Source organism: Rhinolophus sinicus, chromosome 2 (assembly GCF_057876585.1).
Source record: "Rhinolophus sinicus isolate RSI-liver-muscle chromosome 2, RSI-T2T, whole genome shotgun sequence".
Taxonomy (NCBI): Eukaryota; Metazoa; Chordata; class Mammalia; order Chiroptera; family Rhinolophidae; genus Rhinolophus; species Rhinolophus sinicus.
The window spans coordinates 149,788,934-149,807,590 of NC_142502.1; the positions used below are offsets into that span (position 1 = coordinate 149,788,934).

Below are 18,657 nucleotides of genomic sequence, written 5' to 3' on the forward strand. Positions count from 1 at the left end.
TTTGTTTTCTCTAATGTCCATACAATGGTGAAAATAGACATATACAAGCTTCAGTCGGAGCTTCTGACTCCAGTAAGTTCAGGGTTCTTGATTGAGTTAGCTAGGGCTTGCCACCCACAGCCATTCTTACCCAGCTGTGAATAAATCTTAGTTATTGAAATGTCAGTGGGCCAAAAAAAAAAAAAAAAAAATAGAGTAGTGAGATGGTAAGGTATAGAGCCTTTGCCTGGCAAATTATAATTGTAAAGTAAGTTTTGCTTTATTAAAGATATAGTGGGTTGCATAGAAAGTTGCTTTGGTGATTAACAAGCAAAAAATAGATACAATTTGGTTGAATCTAATAAATGAGATTCAATCACCCAACATTTGCTACTTTCAAGGGGAAGAAGAGAAAAAGTAGGGCCATTCCTTATTCCAGATGGGCCTTTGAGAGGACATAATAAAAATTATGAATCAAAAATTTATTCAATTGAACCATATTTGTATAAAAAATACATAATAATTGCTATGTTAATACAAGTCGGGTTTTTTTGTTTGTTTGTTTGTTTTTAAACAGCAGCATTTTCTTTCTCAGGTGAAAAAGCAATTCACTGAACTACAAATTACAATGTCCATTAGCAACCTGTCAGCCGTGTTATGTCAGAAACACAAAAGGATGTGTGCAAGAGAAGCAACTGGGCTTGGTTCTGTTGCCCTGGTCCTCAGCCAAGGCTGCTTAAATGCCACCAACTCCAGTCCTGCACTGACACACTGCCCTTGATTGTGATTTCCTCCAAATAGGACATAGATAAGATACACTAACTGAGGTTCTAGAAAGGGAAAGCAAGAAATAGAGAAAAAGCAAACTACTAAATGCACTAAACATTTTTCTTAAAAAAGTTTTCTTAGAAGGAAAACTGAGATTAACTTGAAGGACCTAAGGATTCCTTTTTCTCTCTACAGAAGAAATATGTCACTTTCATGCTGATGATGCTTGAAGGATTCCCACAAAGGAAACCATTTTCCTGGGAAAAGAGAGAGCCCCCTCTGTTGTTGGTGAATTGCCCTCTGTTTTTCCCCCTATTTGTTGCCTTTGTTTTCCTCCCCTGTCATTAGCCCACCTCCTAGTACCATTGTGCCAGACAACCTTAGCACAAAGACACTGGTCTAAAAGCCTCTGTAGGAACTAGAGTCCCATCCTATTGAAAAAAGTGAGCTCAAGGGCAAAAAAGATGAAGAAAGAGTCAGCCTTTGGAAAAGCTCTCACAGACGTGGTGGCTTTGTCAAGGCCAGACTCTGGAGGTGACCTCTTGGGCAGGTTCAACCTTAAGGCCAATCTTGGAGAAGAAACGACGGCAGGAGGAAAGAAGAAAAAGGTCATAGGGATGGAGGACAGGAGAGAGAGCCACATGAAGGAGACAGCGAAGGAGGCCACTTGACCTTGAAAATGGAAGGGGGTGACACTTTCCGGGGCCAAGTCTTTCAGTAGCTATCCGCGCCCTTCACACTGGCACCCACGGGGTCATTGCCCGGCTCCACCTCCTGGGCTGCGGGCGGGCTTGCCTTGCTCCACGAGGCAGTGGCGCAAGGCGAGCAAGCCCCGGGTCCGCCGGCTGGGCTGGCCCAGCGGGAAAGGGCCTGACACCAAGAGGCGACAAACCTGTGGAGGGGGTCGAGCTCTCTAGGCTGCTCCGCTGCCCCCACCCCAACTCTCCCCACTCCATCCCCATGGCTTCAGCAGCAGCAGTAGCAAAGGAACACAGCCACAGCGTCACCGAAATCCAAACGGAGCCCAGCTGCGCCGGGGGCAGGAGGAGGGGGCTGGGGCGATTGACTAGGGGGAGTGGCGGGGGCGGGAGGGGGGCGCCGGGGGCCGGCGGGGCGGGGTGGCGGCGGGGGCGGTGCGCGCGCGGTGGCCGCGCCCCGGGCCCGCGCCGGCGTCACTTACCCGGCCAGGGCGTGGGGGCAGCTCGGCAGACTCCTCGGGGGCGGCGGCGGCTCGGGGCCCGCGGTCGGCGCAGCCAGGGCGCTGCCAAGTGTAAACAATCCGCCATGATTTCTTTGTTTAGCTAATTGAACCTGCCGCCGTCTCGAGTCCCAGGCGCTCCCTCTCTCCCATCTCTCCCCTTCCCCCTTCGCGCTCTCTTTTATTTATTTATTTGTCTTCCCCCCTCACTCCTCAGTCTTTCCCTCTTTCTTTGGGCTTAGTCGCTGCTTTTAATGGAAGTCGAGGCAGTTGGGTGGTTGGTGCTGGGAGTGCGGTGGTGGTTTTTATAAATACAGGTGAAATAATACCCAAATCTTAGGCTGAGGTGCAATTTCTGAAAGAGGAGGAGGGTGCTGCTCTCCCTCCCTCTCTCCTTTCCCACAACCCCCCATTTATTAGACTATGCTCCGTGGAAAGTGCCAGATAAATGTGGTACAATTCCCAGTCACCTTTCCTTCCCGCCGAACTCTAGTACCCAAGTTCGCGGGCGAATCTGGGACTCAGCAAAAGAGACAGATTATTCGTTTACTTTGAAAACCTCAAATGTAAGTGATGTCTGACTGCCTACGGGTGTGCAAAATAGTCTCCACCACTCCTGGGAGGAATAATTATAATACAGCGAGCTCATCAGGAGAGATGACCTATTGTCGTCAATTCGACTCCTTTAAGAAAACCCGGGGTTTTACACACACACACACACACACACACACACACACACACACACACTCACTCTCCAAACTAGCACCAACACAGTGGAAAGCTCCCAGAAGAGCTGGACATTTCAGCCTTACATTTGTATAAATTATTGGTACTACGGTTGCACAGATATTTGGGGAGTGGGTAGACTCTGAGCATATGTACTGAGTTTAAAACTTCGAGGACATATTTAGGTTCTGGTGGACAGGAAGGCTCAACACCTCTTTTATGTTTCTGTAACCAGTTTTCACTAGAGTTAATGCAAGCATCATTTAGGTCCTGTTCTACACAGATTTTATGATGAGATTCAGGATAATCCGTGGCAGAAAAATTCTAGGGTTATGGCCTCATTTATTTAAAAAAAATTACTCCCTGGGTCTCACTTCTATTTATAACCACCATGTTGATGACACCAAAAAATGATTCAATATTTTAATTCATAAGGAGGATTGAAAGTCATCTACATCCTGCAGTAAAACGGTGCCTAAATTATCATCAGACTTAATCTCATTAAAAGAAGTTATTGCCTTACCTGTGCTTAATTCTGTGTGGGGTGAGCTCTATTGAATAAAATAACGCCATGATAGAAGTTTGAACCAACCATTTACAGGTTACATAACATACTGATTACGTGGGAAAAAGGAACATCCAATCCAATCAAGAGAGCTGAATAAACAGTATTTACATTGTAGGACAGTGAGTGTGGTTGTTTTAACCACTAAGTCAATTAATAAACAGGTGTTCAAGCATTCTAATTATATACAAAGAAAAGGGAATTATATTGCCAAGCTATAGAAATGACCCCAAATGTCCTATTTACACATGGCTTTAGTCTATTCCCCCAGGGAAGGTCAACTGTAGTTATAATCAGGTTCTTTTCCACACTTTTGATCTTCTCTGTACCATGCTAAATTTTACATGTTTTCCCATGTTCTAATTCAAATCTGACCTTATGAAGCCCACCTTAATATTTAACCTTTTCCAATGATCATGCCTTATTTCTCTTGGAATCAGATAGGAGACTTCTGAGCTTAAGAACTATGTGATCAAGGTCAGTAGGGGCTCATGTACTAAGTATACGGAATACATTTTTGGGTATGTATTGCACAAAATTAGCCTTAAGGAACCATAGTTTCACTTTTAAAAGTTAGATGAAAAAAAAAACAAAAGTCAAATACGTTGAGCATTAATTTATTTAAAGACCTGGCCTGCTTGTGTAGAATTCCGAACCCTTATTGACATTTTTTCTAATACAGTTGAATTCTGCGTATTTGCACCATTTCCCTGTCCATCCTCAGATTCACAAGTCACTTTCCTTGAACTGGAATTTATTTTGAAAGATGGAGGGAGAGGTGCAAGTAGAACTGCTTCTGAGCCCGTTCCAAATTCTCATCTCTCTCCTTAGTCAGGTATATTAGAAAAACTCAGTCTCCTATCTGTGTGTCTCCTTTACTTGCACACTACTACTCCAGCACTTTACTTCTACAACACTTTACTTCTGATGCTTCTCGTCACCAAACGTGTGGGTTTTTCTTCCCACACCAAGCAATTCTCATGACACACCATCTGGGGATCCTACAATTTAACTCAGTTCTGACACTTATCTACCTGGAGATAGTGTCAGATCCCACAAGTTAAGGGTTCAGTCCTATAAGGTTGTCCCCACCCCCTACTTCAGATGCCAATCACAAGTGGTAGGTCCCAGGTTACCCACAACTTCTGTCTGACTGGGCTACAAATCAGAGGTTCTCATGACCTCCTCCCTTTTGCATTCAATTACTTTTCTAGAACAGCTCACAGAGCTCAGGGAAACACCTACTTATGTGTACCAGTTTATTATATAATAAAGGATATAATAAAGGATATAGATGAACAGCCAGATAAAGAGATACATAGAGTGAGGTCCCAATCACAGGAGCTTCTGTCCTCGTGGAGTTGGGATGTGTCATCCTCCCGTCGTAGATGTGTTCGCTAACCTAGCAGCTCTCCGAAACTTGTAATTTTGGGGGTTTTATGGAGGCTTTATCATGTCAGCATGACTGAATCATTAGCTCCATTTTCAGCCCTTCTCCTTTCTCAAGAGAATTGAGGGCGGGGCTAAAAGTTCCATGCTTCTAATCATTGCGCCGTTTTTCTGGTCACTAGACCCCATCTAGGAGTCATCCAGGAGCCCACCCAGAGCACCCTGAACAGAACAAAAGTTACTCTTTGTACATTTATCACTTAGAAATTTACAAGGTCAGGGATGGGTAAAAGACCAACTATTTAAACGAGATGCTCCTAGTGCTCTCTCTTATCACTTAGGAATTTAGCAGGGTTTCAGAAGCTCTGTGTCAGGAACCAGGGGCGGAGACCAATGTATGTATTTCTTGCTTCATACCACGCAAGATCACATTATAGATTTGTATATGTGTCTATGCCCTTCTTTATTAGTTAATAGCATCCTTTAAGTCTTCATACCTAACAAAATATTAATCGCATACTAGATAGACTCTTACTGAAAATACATTGAACAGTTTGAAAACTGACACATAGCTAGAATTAATTTTTAAGTTCTTATGGTAGAGTGTTATATTAATGGCCCTCAATTAATCACACTTCCCTGTATGCATGCCCTTATATAGAGACCCCTCACCTTCCATGAGTATAGCCATGTGAATTGTTTTGGCCACTAGGAAGTGTAATATCAAGCAGAAGCTCAATAAGCACTTGCATGTCAGGGCTTGTCCTTTTGGGCTGTTCCACTTTGGATTCCAGCCACCAATCTTTAAAGAAGTCTAGACTATCCTGCTGGAAAGAGAAGCCATGTGGGGAACTGGGACTCCCTAGCCCAGCTACCAGCTGAATTCAACCACATGGGTGATCCCAGCCAATACTATATGGAGCAGAATAACTGTTCAGTCAATTCATGAAATCATGACACTAAATCATCGTTGTTTCGAGCCAGTAAGTTTTGGAGTGGTCTGTTATGCAGCAATGGATAACTGATACAGCTCTCACCAGTTTCAAGGACTAAAGACATGGTCAGGTTTCTGCTGGAGATAAGGATTTATCATAAGGATGTGGGGGTGGGCGGAAGGAAACTGAAAAACTGCCTGGTAGAGCTTCACAGAACTAGAACTTCATTTGTCTCTTAGAACTCAATGGCAGTTATGCCAGTGACGTAATAGCCATTCTGGTGACTGTCTTCATGTCATCACTTTAGAATTACTAAGCACCTTTAAGGCTGTGAAATAAAGAGGTCAAAAGACACAGCTCTGGAGTTCAGCTATCCTGCCCCCAAGTGACAAAGTAGAGTGAATAAACTTGAATGTTTCCCAATGCTTAGGACTTCTAGAAATTAGGTATATTTTTTAAAGAAATATACATCTTTCCCAGGAAATTGTTCAAGTGAGACTAGGAATGAGAAGAAATAAGGAGTAATGCCTTGAAATTTGGGGTTCAGACATGAACCCAGTACATGAAAATGGTTGTTGGCTATCTCTAAGTCAAGTGATCTCCTTCTATACAATGGTCCTTGGTTGTGAATTAGGTACCTAAGGACCTGGGTCCTGTGACCTTTGATTTGGTTCTCTCTATATTTGCTGCTGATGTAAACACACACACACACACACGCACACGCACACACACACGCACACACACACAAGGGCCAGTTATCCAGATTACTAACGAGGGTACGGATAGGCAAGATAATATGGATGTCTCAGCATGGCAAAGGACCGAATTTGCTAAACTCGAGCAACATTTTGTCTTCAAAAGATGAATTCTCTCAGACCCCTAAATGTTCAAAAGATTTATACAACTATGAAATAGCACACATTTACAAATTTATCAAGTCTATAAAGCCAATGAGATCTAAATTAACCAATTAATTTAATGTGACAATTTTTTGCCCAAATTAAGTTACCTCTAGCCTTACGAATATGGCTCTGGTGATTACCGACCTTCCTCTACTACCAGGTGCCAAGAAGTCCAGCAATGAGCTCACCATTATTGGTATTCAAAGCCCTGAAAAACTTTCCTTGGCACAGTACTCTCTCACCTCATTTGGCCATCACTTGGGATGCATTAAGTTCTTATCTGTTTCAGTCCAAAATAATTAAAGTTGAGCTACTTAGCACCAGCTCTAGACACAAATATGGGCATTAAAATGATTAAGAATATACTTATTTTTAAGGTCAGCATTGAATTAAAAATCCGACTTTGAGAAAGATTACTTTCTGCTAAAGAGCACTGGGGTAGCAGAAAGGAGACCTGGGTTCAAATCGTGTATTTTACACTAATCACAATTTAACATGACTAGGACTCTTAGATACTTCAATTTGGGAAGATGAAAAGCGTGAGACTGACAAAAGGATTTTTGTTAGAAATCATAAAGTTATTTATTATTATTATTATTTTGTATGGTGGAATTTCAGCAATATGGCAGAGAAAGGGGGAACTTTTGTGGCAAGGTGACTTTTTGGTAGTATCTCTCTTGAAATGTCTAACTTTTAAATCCATCTACACTTAAGGCTTATCCTCATCTCTTGCTCTTTGATTTAAGTTTTTCCTCCGTCAATTTTAATTCTATTAAACTATTTCCCCTAAAAATTTGGGCATATGGTAGCATTATTTTCACAGTTTCCTTAAATTATTCTGTTTACTTCCAAAACATGTCCATTAGTAATGAATGAAATAACTCTTCTATTATGGCTCCCAAATATTCATTAGGTTTTTAGGAAATAAAATTTCTCTCTCTCACTCTCAGAAAAAGTTTTGGCTTAAGAAGATTATTTTTCAAATCCGAGGAGAATAGAAATTGGAAACTCATGCATTCTGTAGCTTTTGGAATGAATATAAGGTTCTAATATGCAACACAGTTATGAAAAGATCAAATTCTCCTAACAGTATCATTATCCTTTGTTTTTCGGGAAACCATAACCACAGCATCTATGGCAAACCCAAAGAGAAGAATTGCAGGGTCTTGACAATGCTTCTCCTTGCAGTTGGCGTAGGTAGTTGAAATGTGAATCTCCTACTTGTAGCCAGGCACTTCTTGGAATGGGTGCAGGATCATCTATGAGCGCAGCTGCTGCTGTACTGGAGGGGTCCCAGAACCCAGACACAGCTTTCTGAGCAGCCAAATGAGTATCTTCCTAACTACTACCATCTCATTCACTTTTTTTTAAAAGCCTGAAATATTAAAATTAGCCCAAAGTGTTTTTAAAATTTAATTATGCCCTTTGGAATTCATGCTTTGGAAAACTGTTATTTTTCCTTTAAATAAACCAATATCAGAAATACCTACATGCATGCATAAATATATGTATATTAAAATGTGCTTGGAAAGCACACTTTACTACAACACGCAGCTTAGTAGGAAATATCGAGAAATCCACACTTCACTCTTTCATATGTTTTTAAAAAGATTTTCAGACTATACCTAGCAAGCTTTTGTCCTTTCAGTGATGCATACACTTGATTGTGAAACAAATCTTATCGCCTGTCTTAGTAGTAACCCTGTGGGAGTGGGGAGAGATAAAAATGACTGCCCCCTTTATATTCTTATATTGTACACTCTTTAAAAGTGGGTCCAGAAATGCTCTCTGTACAGAAGAAATAAATACTATCTTTAGGAGGTGGTGATTATAATAATGATGCTCCCTTGCCAGAAAAAGTAACAAAGCTATTTTAAATTGTATTTTTATCCTGATAGGGAGATTTGAAATAATTTAGCTAATTTTAACTAATAACTACTGAGAATTAACATTATTATTTAAAGTAATCAGTATTTGAATGGAACATAATTCCAAGAAGTAAGCACTGGGGGAGATGTATAACAGATAAGGCTTAGCGATTTTTAATTCTCATGAACAGAAAAGGTAGAACCCAAAGGAAATTAAGTGCTGCTTTTCTCAAATAAGGACATTAGGTTTTCTTCTTTCTTAAAATTACCTTACAAACATATATTTCATGGCATATGTATATTCTTGTAATCTTCCAATATTACAATGTAGATTATATGCACTTTCTACATGAAGACTTTTTATTTTATTTCCACTTTCTGTTTCTTTTCCCAAACCTCAAAGTAAACTATTACTTTATCTTGTTTTCACAGAATATTTGAAAACACAAAATATATTTTAAAGATTTATATATTACAAATGCTATATCAATGTGTTCAGACTAATAAAGGCACTTAGCATTGTGGTTGCATTTGAGAAATATATAAGCACAACGAAACTTCACTTAATATGCTCAGCATTTCTTCAATAAACAGTGTGAAGTCAGATTCCTATGTAATTTAACAGTTGCTAGTAGCAGCATTCTGTGATACTAGTAGAAAATAGCTACTCTGAAACATGAAGCACAACACAGAGAAATTATTCCATAGGTTTGCTCGTTTCCCAGGGTTCTGTCCAGATTGAACCAACTGGTACAGAAGCATGAACTTGAGAAAGAACAAGCTCAGGTGTTGAGCTATTTTAGCTGTTTCTTTCTCCCTCTCCTTCCATTCTTCCCCTTGGATCACTTGAAAATACAAATAAAAGTGACTAGCATTTTAAAATGCCAAATAAACTAGAAAATTATATAAAATAGTCGCTCCAAAGTAGAGTGCAAGAAAAAAATTTTGGAACTTCTACCTATAGTCACTCACTTTTATTATTTTATTACTTCTTATTATTTTCATCTGAAAATAAAAATAAATTATACTCGACCTTTAACAAATGAATGGACACCAGTGCTCTCAATAATCTGTATTGTCAGTGGCTTCCTGTCAACTATGGTGCATATGAATCCTGATGGAAATAATGTGTGCACAGACAGACATCATTTCAATGGACATTGCAGATATTTTGTCTATCTGACACCCTGGATTCAGCCTTATTCTCTCATTGATTTAAAGTAGGAAAAGATGAGCCACATTCCAGAGGAAGCACATGTCCTCTGTAGGTACCAACCATCCAAAAGGAAGGATTTCTGGACCTCTAAAGATATTCCACTCTGGGGACAGTGTTAAGAGGATGATAAGCTGGACCTTGGGGCCATTTGCATCTTTTCATTTTTGTCCATGTGCCATTTGAATAGATTTCCTTCCTTCTTTCTCTCCCTCCTCGTTTTCTTCCCTCCTCTTTTCCTTCCTTCCATCCTTCCGTTTTTCTTTCTTTTTTTTTCTTTTTCTTCGCCAATGTTACAGTGTTTAATTTAGTTAAACCATGTCTGGGGAAAAATGAAACCTGTGCACATAAGTCACTCTCTGACACTGTTGTAACATGCTTCTATGATGACTTCTCATACAACAGTCCCTATAACTAAGAAAAGATGCTCATGGATTATGAATGTTGTTGGCATTATAATAACATTAACTAAGTTAATTTTTATAAAGAGATTCCAAAGTTTTAAAATGAATACCCAATTAGTAGAAAAACTTTGAGAATGAATACCTCAAAATATATATTTAAATACATGTAAAGATATTAATATATATATATTATAACATGTAAAATATATTACCATATATGATATATACAAATGTGTATTTATATAGTACATAAATATATGTCTTAAATAATTTATAAGTAATATGCAAATATAAATTCATTAAATAGATTTAAATTATACATTGTATTTAATGCACAATACATATTTATTTACATGGCACTGTACAAATAAATTATGCATTTTGTAAGACATAAAGTGATTTTTAGAGATAAAGAATAAATAAACACTACTATTAAATTTTTTATTCTATTCATCAATGGAAAATTCTTTTCTCTCATGATAAATACACTCTGTTCCTAAAATTCTGAATATATCAGTCAGAGTCTAACCATGAAAATAGAAGCCTATCTAAGAATTACTTTTGGAAAGGGAATTTAATACTAGGAGTTGCTTATCCGGGAAATAGAAGAGCTAAGGAACTGAGCAAGGGATGGTGAAGCAGTTCAGAGATTTGCAAATGCAGGGTACCTAGCCCACTTGGGTGAGAGGATCCATGGGACTGGGGGCCAGAGTTGCCTGGCAGAAACGTCCTGGGAGACATAGCCACTGCCAGGGGCACAACACAGACAAGAGAGGCTGGGAGAAATGCTTTGGCCTCTGCCTGCCTTGTGTTCTGCGGTGTCTGGCCAGAGCCTCCCATTGGCAAACCTAGCCTAATTCACATGACTGGACAACACAGCCCAAAGGGGCAGCTCTAACTATGATGCATAGTAGTACTAGGCAAAGAGTGACAATGGCCATGAGGCAAACCCGCTTAGTACGTGAGCACAGAACTTTGAACAGTCCTATACATAGTCCTTTCATATTTCTACATTTTGGCACATCTCCATCCATCTGTCAGGAAGGTCCTTCTTTCTTTTCTTTGCCAATCAAACTCCTATATGTCCTTCAAAAACCACGTCATTTATTTCACAAGCATTCATGGAGTACTGGGTCATCAGACCTATCAACTTCATTTGGAAACTTCTATTTCCAAAACTTTTGTGATCATTATATATTGAATCAGAATAGTCTAGTAGTTCTGAGCAAGTACTCAGACGATCTGGGTCTGATCCTGGCTTGCCACCTACCAGCTGTGTGAATATACCTCAGTTTCATCATCTGTAAACTGGGGAGAACAATATGTACTTTGTAGGATTGTTAGATGGATGAAATACGTTAATATTTTATAGTATTTAGAACAGTTCCTGGCAATAGTAATTTATCTGATTGTTAAATTAAATATATGAATACTGAGTCACTCCTTTTTCTGTGCTTCCACAGCCCTCCACCCATATTTTCATTATAGAATTCATTACATAGAGCTGTAATCTGCACATATGTCACTTCTGGTAAAATATAAGCTCTTGCTAGGGAGTCCATGATTAATCATTTTTGTATTTCTAATGCAAATAACATAATAGATGCTCAATAAATGTTTGTTTAATTAACCACATTATCTAAACTTGCCCTGTGTCACAAATCATGAAGTGAAATGATGACTGCCGAAGGCAAGATATTTTTAAGAGTCCCAAGAACAGAGAGATTGGTTTACTAGACTTGACATTTATGGACAAGGTAGCATGTAAACTTTTAAAAATTGTCTAGAATTAGACACATACAGCTAATCAGAAGAGCTGAGGGAAAATATAAGAAAAAGCCTAGAAGGCATGGGGGCATGTATAGGAGCAATGACTGAAAGGAACTTGAGTAGACAAGATTCAAATGGTAGGTGGGATCCAATGGTGGAAGTCATGTAGGAAGAGATATTTTATACTGCTAAGCACTCGCAATCTCTACTTCACTGTCATACCCTTAATGGGTAAAAATTACAACTGTGTCACTCACCTAAGCTTACTCAAGATTAAGTATGGCCCCTTTCTTACCATTCGAGAAAACACACCTTTCTATCATTTATAACCCGAACTGATTTTAGTATCAAATGTACAGATGCCCCAAATTATTCTACTTTAGCTAATGGGGAACAATTGGAAAAATGAGTTGAGTATGTTCAGATTAATCATGAGTGAGATTATTGTGACAAAAGTCAATAAAATGATATTAATAACAGTGTATGGGTTACTGTCATGCATATAAGTTCTCAAAAAAAGGATGGATGATAAAGGGAAATGAAACGCGAGGATAAAATGCACAGCCAAAATTATTTAATTCAGTAGCTCAGTACATGCAAAGGATTATTCTATATTTCATTTCAACCAGAGAAGTCGTTCTAAAATCTGAAAATTGAGATTCTTCTCTAAGCAGCTTTGTTTTTCTTCTTTTGCATCCATGGTGCATTGCAAAGCTCCTGAGAGCTGTCATTTGGCTCTGACCTACTTTGAAGCATGGTTCATTTTTGGCTGGGAGCTGTGAGAATGTACACTTCCACAGGACAGTAAGAAATGGCCATCTGTGGGATTAAGTCAAGTTTCCCACAGGGGCACTCGATGGTGAATTGGTCTCAAACAGTTTAAATCCCTTGTCTTGTATGATGAGGTTGTTCTTATTGTTTGGGTTGGTGATGAGTAGCTTCAGGGATCTCTGGGTGAGTTACAGTCTACCTTTTAGTTCAAATTACCTTTCTGCCCTTTACAAAATTCCTACATCTCTCTATTGCTCTACCTTCTTTATGGAACTTCTTTTCTCTGTCTAGCAAGTGAAACTTTGTGACCTCCTCTGACTGTGTTATCAGCGCCTCTCTGTGAATCGGTCAGCAGGATGTAGATATTTTCAGCACAATTCAGCCAACATATATAGTCCCTTCTGGGTAGCCATTATCTCAAACTTCACACGTAATACAAGTCCCCTGATACTAGGAGAGAATGGTTTTCTGCATTTTATGCTTCCTTGCTATGCTTGGTTTTCGCTTGTTTATTTGAACCTAAGTTGATAACTTTTAGTAGCTTTTTTTGCTTTACAAACGTGTGAACAAATTTTGGGTTTTATTTATATGGAGAGCTGGTATGTTGAATTTCATTATGTTGTAATTCATCAGTTAGGTAGTATAGGCACTTTCCTTATACTCTGATCTCAATGTCTACTTACTATTCTGGAAGGGCATGTGGTCCAGGGTTATTTGGTGGCCAGGATCCAATATGGCTCCCAATGAGTCTTGTCTCCTGCTACTTAGGCCTTTGTGTAATCCCCTTCCACAATGAATAATATCTAATTCTGCAGAAATAATGGAGTGTGGCTTCTGGAATCACGTCATAAAATATACTGTAGCTCCTGCCTTGCTTTCTTGGAAATCACTCACTTTGGCGAATGCCAGTTGTGCTATGAAGACTCTTAATCGACCTAGTGAGAGGTCCACATAGTGAGTTAGTAAGGCCTCCTGCCAAGAGCGGGCCCCATGCATGTGAGTCAGCCATCTTGGAAGTGGATTCCCCAGTTCTGGTCAAACTTTTAGATGACAGCAGCCCCGCTCGACACTTTGACTACAAACTCATGAGACACCCAAAGCCAGAACCACACAGCTAAGCCACTCCTGACACAATAATTGTGTGAGACAATAAGTATTTCTAGCCCAGAGGACCTCTGTAAGATAATTTTCTATTGTTGAGTTGTGTGTGTGTATTACTGTGATTATTCCCTTTTACACATGAGGAGAGCAGCTTATCCAAGATCTTGTAAGTTAAAAGGTGCAGAGTCAGAGCTTGAATGTGTATGCCTTTCACTGTAAGTTCACCCTTCATCATTCTGCTCTACTGCCCGCCTATTGTTTCTTTAAGCATCTAAGTTTCAGGGTAATTTGCTATGCAACGATAGATACTAGTACACGAGGCTTTTATTCTTAGGTGCAGCTGTTTTACCCCTCAAGTATCCACACTAAAAATGGATCTCTCCATTACGAGAATGAATTTTCTCCCTAAACCCTTTCTGCTTTACATGAAAAAAAAAAGCTTTTCCTTTTATTACCATGCTTTTGACCATTTCAAAGCATTTAACGTTAACTGACAGTAATTGGTACTCATGCCCCGCACTTTTCTTACTTACTAAATTCTACTCTAACCTCTGTGAGGGGTGAGGAGGTAATCGATATGGAGGAAATTCAATCTCAGCCTGCTGCAAAGAAAAAGCAACACACAATACATTACTGCAAAGTTGATATTTCTTTCCTAAAAAGAAAAAAAAAAATCTCTTCTAAAGACCATTTTTGGTCTTATCCATTATGTCATTAACCAATGAATATCACATATTTTATATTATCTTCACAAATTTTACTATAATGAATTGATTAAGAGCTAAGAATCCTGGGTTCAAGTTTTAATTATACTACTTTTAGCCTTTGACCTTAAACAAAGTAATTTTTCTAGTCCTTAGCTTTTTCGTCTTTGAAATGAAATCAGTAAGTCCACTTGTTCATTCAGCCATTACTGCATGTTTATTTAGTATCTTCTTTATGCTGGGCCCAGCACCAAAGGTGGACAAGACAAACATAGCTCCTGCCTTCTTGGACTTTGCAACTTATTTTTAGCATCACATGTCTTCGTTTTTGGAATAAATAGAGGCTGAGAAAGGGTCTATAAAATGAACCATTCAACATATATTTTTTTAGCACCTATGATATGAATCCTGAGCTAGATGCTGATGCTCTAGAACCATAATCAAATGTCCCCAAATTAATAACACTAGATCATATGTAGCTTTTTATACTTTGCAAGGCATTTTCTAATTATCATATATGAGCCTCTCAAAAACCATTTGTGATCGCCAGGTTTTATTACCTGGACTATCCACCCACCCACCTCTAACTCTGCCTTTGATTATATTAGATTTCCCTTCTGTACATTCTCAAGTGCATTTCTACAGAGCACTTATCCCACTTGTAATTAAACAGGAAACTAAGGAATTTATTAAAGTCTGCCTCTCCTAGACTTTCTAGACTGAGACAGAGCCTAGCTCATTGTACTATCCTAGTATTTAGAAAGAGAAGGTACTCAAAATATATTTATTGTGAACGAATTTATTTTCAATTTTATATGTTTACAGATGAAGAACCTGAGGCAGAGAGGTTAAATGACTTGCCTAAAGGCACACATACCAGATTTAGAGCAGCACCTACACAGGAGGTTTCAGTGCTACTTGGTTTAGACAAAAATGTGAGTTTGTGCCATTGGTCCTATGCCTCTTACCTTGATTCTTTATTTTCTAAAGACTTTTGCTTTTTAGAGCAGTTTTTGTTCACAGCAAAACTGAGAGGAAGGTACAGAGATTTCCCCACACATGCATAGCTGCTCCCATTATCAACATTCCCCACCAGAGAGGTAAATTTGTTATAATTGATGAACCTACACTGACACATCATAATCACCCAAAGTCCATAGTTTCCATTGTGGTTCATTGCTCCTTGGGTCTTTTTTGATTTTGGTTGTAGCCATAGCAGGGATAACTCACCATAACCGAGGTGCTGAGGGGAAGACAAGAGACAATCGGGTACATAATCCCTATTGTTCAGGGATCTTGCTCCACACAGCAGACTCGCTCAATAAAAGAAATTTTTGCTAGTGATGAGAAAGGAAAATTGAACCAAAAAAATTTTCATTTTCAGATGGGAATATTTTTTAAACACTAAATATAAATTAACTTGGCAGATAATGAATTCCTTTGAAATTAGCTGTATTAAACTAAAGCTTCTGTTAAAAACATTAGAAAATATGGAAAATGAGATAAGAAATTTGTCTTAATATCTTGTATCTCTTATTATTTTTCCTTTTCTCATTACAGAATCCTAATGAGAGGATTTGTCTGAATGGAAAAATATGTCTGTATAATAATAAAATTATATTTCTCTTTCCTTCTTCAAAAGCTGACTTCTTTGTTTAGAAAACTGTATTTACTCACTTGCATTTTGTGATTTTGCTCAAGTGTCAATTTCCCTGTAAAGTCTAAATCTATTAAAATATATTTGCCTGTGGCCATTCCATCTTTAAATTTTCCTTATTTGCATGCACTTCATATCTCAATGCAAAGCCTAAAATGTCTGACACAAAGTCTATACATAACAATACTTTTGATTGACAGAAAGGTTTATTATGCATTGATATGACATCATATTTATGTATAACAATGACTTTTTGACTGACAACTAAGCAATGATAGAATTCTGGATACCTTCTATATACTATTTTTTTTATAAGACAAACTAAAATATCCAGATAATTGGCTGAATTTTTCAGTTTTCATGCCAATTGCTTAGCATTGAATATGGAAAAACACAATGAGATAGTTTCTCCTTCTTTACCTTTTCCAGTGGTGAAGAATGATATTTTTGTCCTGGCAGGATATCATATGGTTCCACTCCTTTTTTTCTTCCTTTTAGTGATTTTATGTCTTAATAGTTGGCAACTTTGATTTAAATAAATTGATTTTAAAAAATAAGCATGCTTACAACTGGTCTGTGGAATATTTTCAAGAAACTGATGGTAAGAGTATAAAATTTTAATGGGATTCAGTGTTCTGGTCTTGTGAGAAAGCTCACTCAGGAGGTCTGATCCACATCAGTGCACACCAATGCCAATCAATAACCATGTCTTTCTGGAAAACCTACCAGGCAGTCAGCATGCAACACAAGGTCAGACACAAGAAGGTCTTAGGGAGTGCCACCAGGCAATACACAATTAAGTGCTAAATAATGTACTAGACTGTAAGGATCCAAAGAAAGGCAAAGAGAAATCTAGTGGCTTGCCCTGTAAGAGATGCGTGCTTCATCTCAACTTTTACACTAACCAGCTGGAAGACCTCAGGCAAGTTGCTTAACAGCTTCATGTCTCAGTTTCCTCATCTGCAATATGAGCTAGAGTGATCTACCCGCTCTACTGTTCTATGACTTTATGTAAGACAAACTTCACAGAGCAAGCAAGGCCTGCACCGCGCCTGGAGAGCAAACGTTAAAGCCAACATTGGGATAAGCATGAATGGACAAAGAAGGATGCCCGTGTCAGGAAGAGAACCTGCACAGATCTGAGATTCTGCAATAAAAATGACCGTCACAGAATCAGCATCTATCTTTGCTAATAAAAATAAGTAGAAGTATAGTAGCACTGCAATCGTAGATATATATATATATCTTTTTAAAGATATATATATATTTAAAGATATATATATATTTAAATTTTTAAAACTAGAAAGCAGTTAGCTTTTTAAAACTGCTTTGGGCACTGGTCTTCATCATGGTGAAAGGATTAGCATTTATGTGTGACTCCAGAGCACTGGATTATAGCCACCAGATGGGGGCATCTCAATCATTCCTCTAGGAAAAAGTTGCAAATAATGTGTTCATATTGCAATCGTGAACAGTTTCTCAATTCTACACGTTCCATGAGTTATGTATATTTTCTAGTGTTCTTTACAGGAAACAGGTAAAATGGACCACTCTGTAACAATCTGGGAAATAATGAAGTGGGACATTTGTTTAGGCTCTGGCCTTGAAAACATCTGGGAAAGATCAAAGATTCTGCACTAACTGGAGTAAAAATGCAGCCCTTTGCTCACAATAGAAGTGTAAGCAATAGAAGATCTTTGACATCTTACCTGAGTGACAGCTCTGCTCTTTTTTTTTCCTGTTGCCTCTTCTTATACCTTTGAAACTTATAAACTTAGACCCAAATGCATGGCTTTTACCAGCGGTTGTACACTGAGGTAAAAAGAGGTAACCAAGCAATAGTTATTTATAATGCACAACTTGTATTGCTTTTGCCAAATAAAAATTACTTTAGAATAATTCTGCATTATTTTATTTGTAAACATTAGGCCCCATCCAGCTATGGCTATTGGCAGTCAAATTTTATCTTGAATGGTAATTAACAATGAAAGTGACTTTGGCCCTTTTTTTCCCAAGAGAAACTAAGCCCAGCATTATACTCTAATAAAAACAATGTAAAAAAGATTCCATTTTATATTTCAAGGAAAATGGATGGCTATTTCAGGTAAATGTCACGATGTTCAAGGCTATTTATATTGGCTGAGGAGTAAAATATCAACACAAATTTTATTAGGGTGTTTTTCATGAGTTATGGACAATGCTGGTGTTTTGTTTTTATTTTTTTTTATTTTTTGCATCAACATCATGAAAGGAAAAACACTTCACAATGCTGAAATGAAAGATTTTATATATAAATATGACCTTCAATAGCATAGCTTGAAATTTCCCCAAATCTGGAAGTTCATATTTAGGATAGACAAAACTAACTTAGCACCTCAGAAACATATGCTCCCATAGTCTACTGATGTAAATTTTAAAAATTGCAAGCAAAATAATAACATTTTGTGAACCTAAATTTTACAATAAGCATCGTGGGGAACTCCAGGGAAAGCAGTGGCAGAGCACCTGCGTCACTGCTGGCCGCAGACCACGGGAAACAGAGGTGGGAATTATGCGGCAGCCAACAGGCGCAGACTTGTTCATGAACTCATGAGAAATCCTCTAAGGGAAATTTGCCAGGTGCTGGGTCCTGCCTGACCAAGTTTTTTGTCGTTGTTTTTTAGGGGGGTAGGGAGGGGCCATGAAATGTTCACACAGCAAAATTTGA

At 38.5% G+C, this 18,657-nt stretch overlaps 1 protein-coding gene across 12 annotated transcripts in view; it reads right to left on the bottom strand.

The window, feature by feature from the left end:
- The window catches only part of LOC109437798 (uncharacterized), an 802,202-nt gene extending 799,780 nt beyond the window's left edge, over positions 1-2,422 (bottom strand). For 5 of the 12 annotated variants that reach the window (XM_088796151.1, XM_088796150.1, XM_088796154.1 and 2 more), the window contains exon 1: positions 1,928-2,422. The gene's annotated coding sequence lies outside the window, so the exon portion shown is untranslated. The remainder of the gene's footprint in view (positions 1-1,927) is intronic. The other 7 variants (XR_012496365.2, XR_012496364.2, XR_012496363.2 and 4 more) reach the window with 5 other exon arrangements.
- Positions 2,423-18,657: the final 16,235 nt, after the last annotated feature.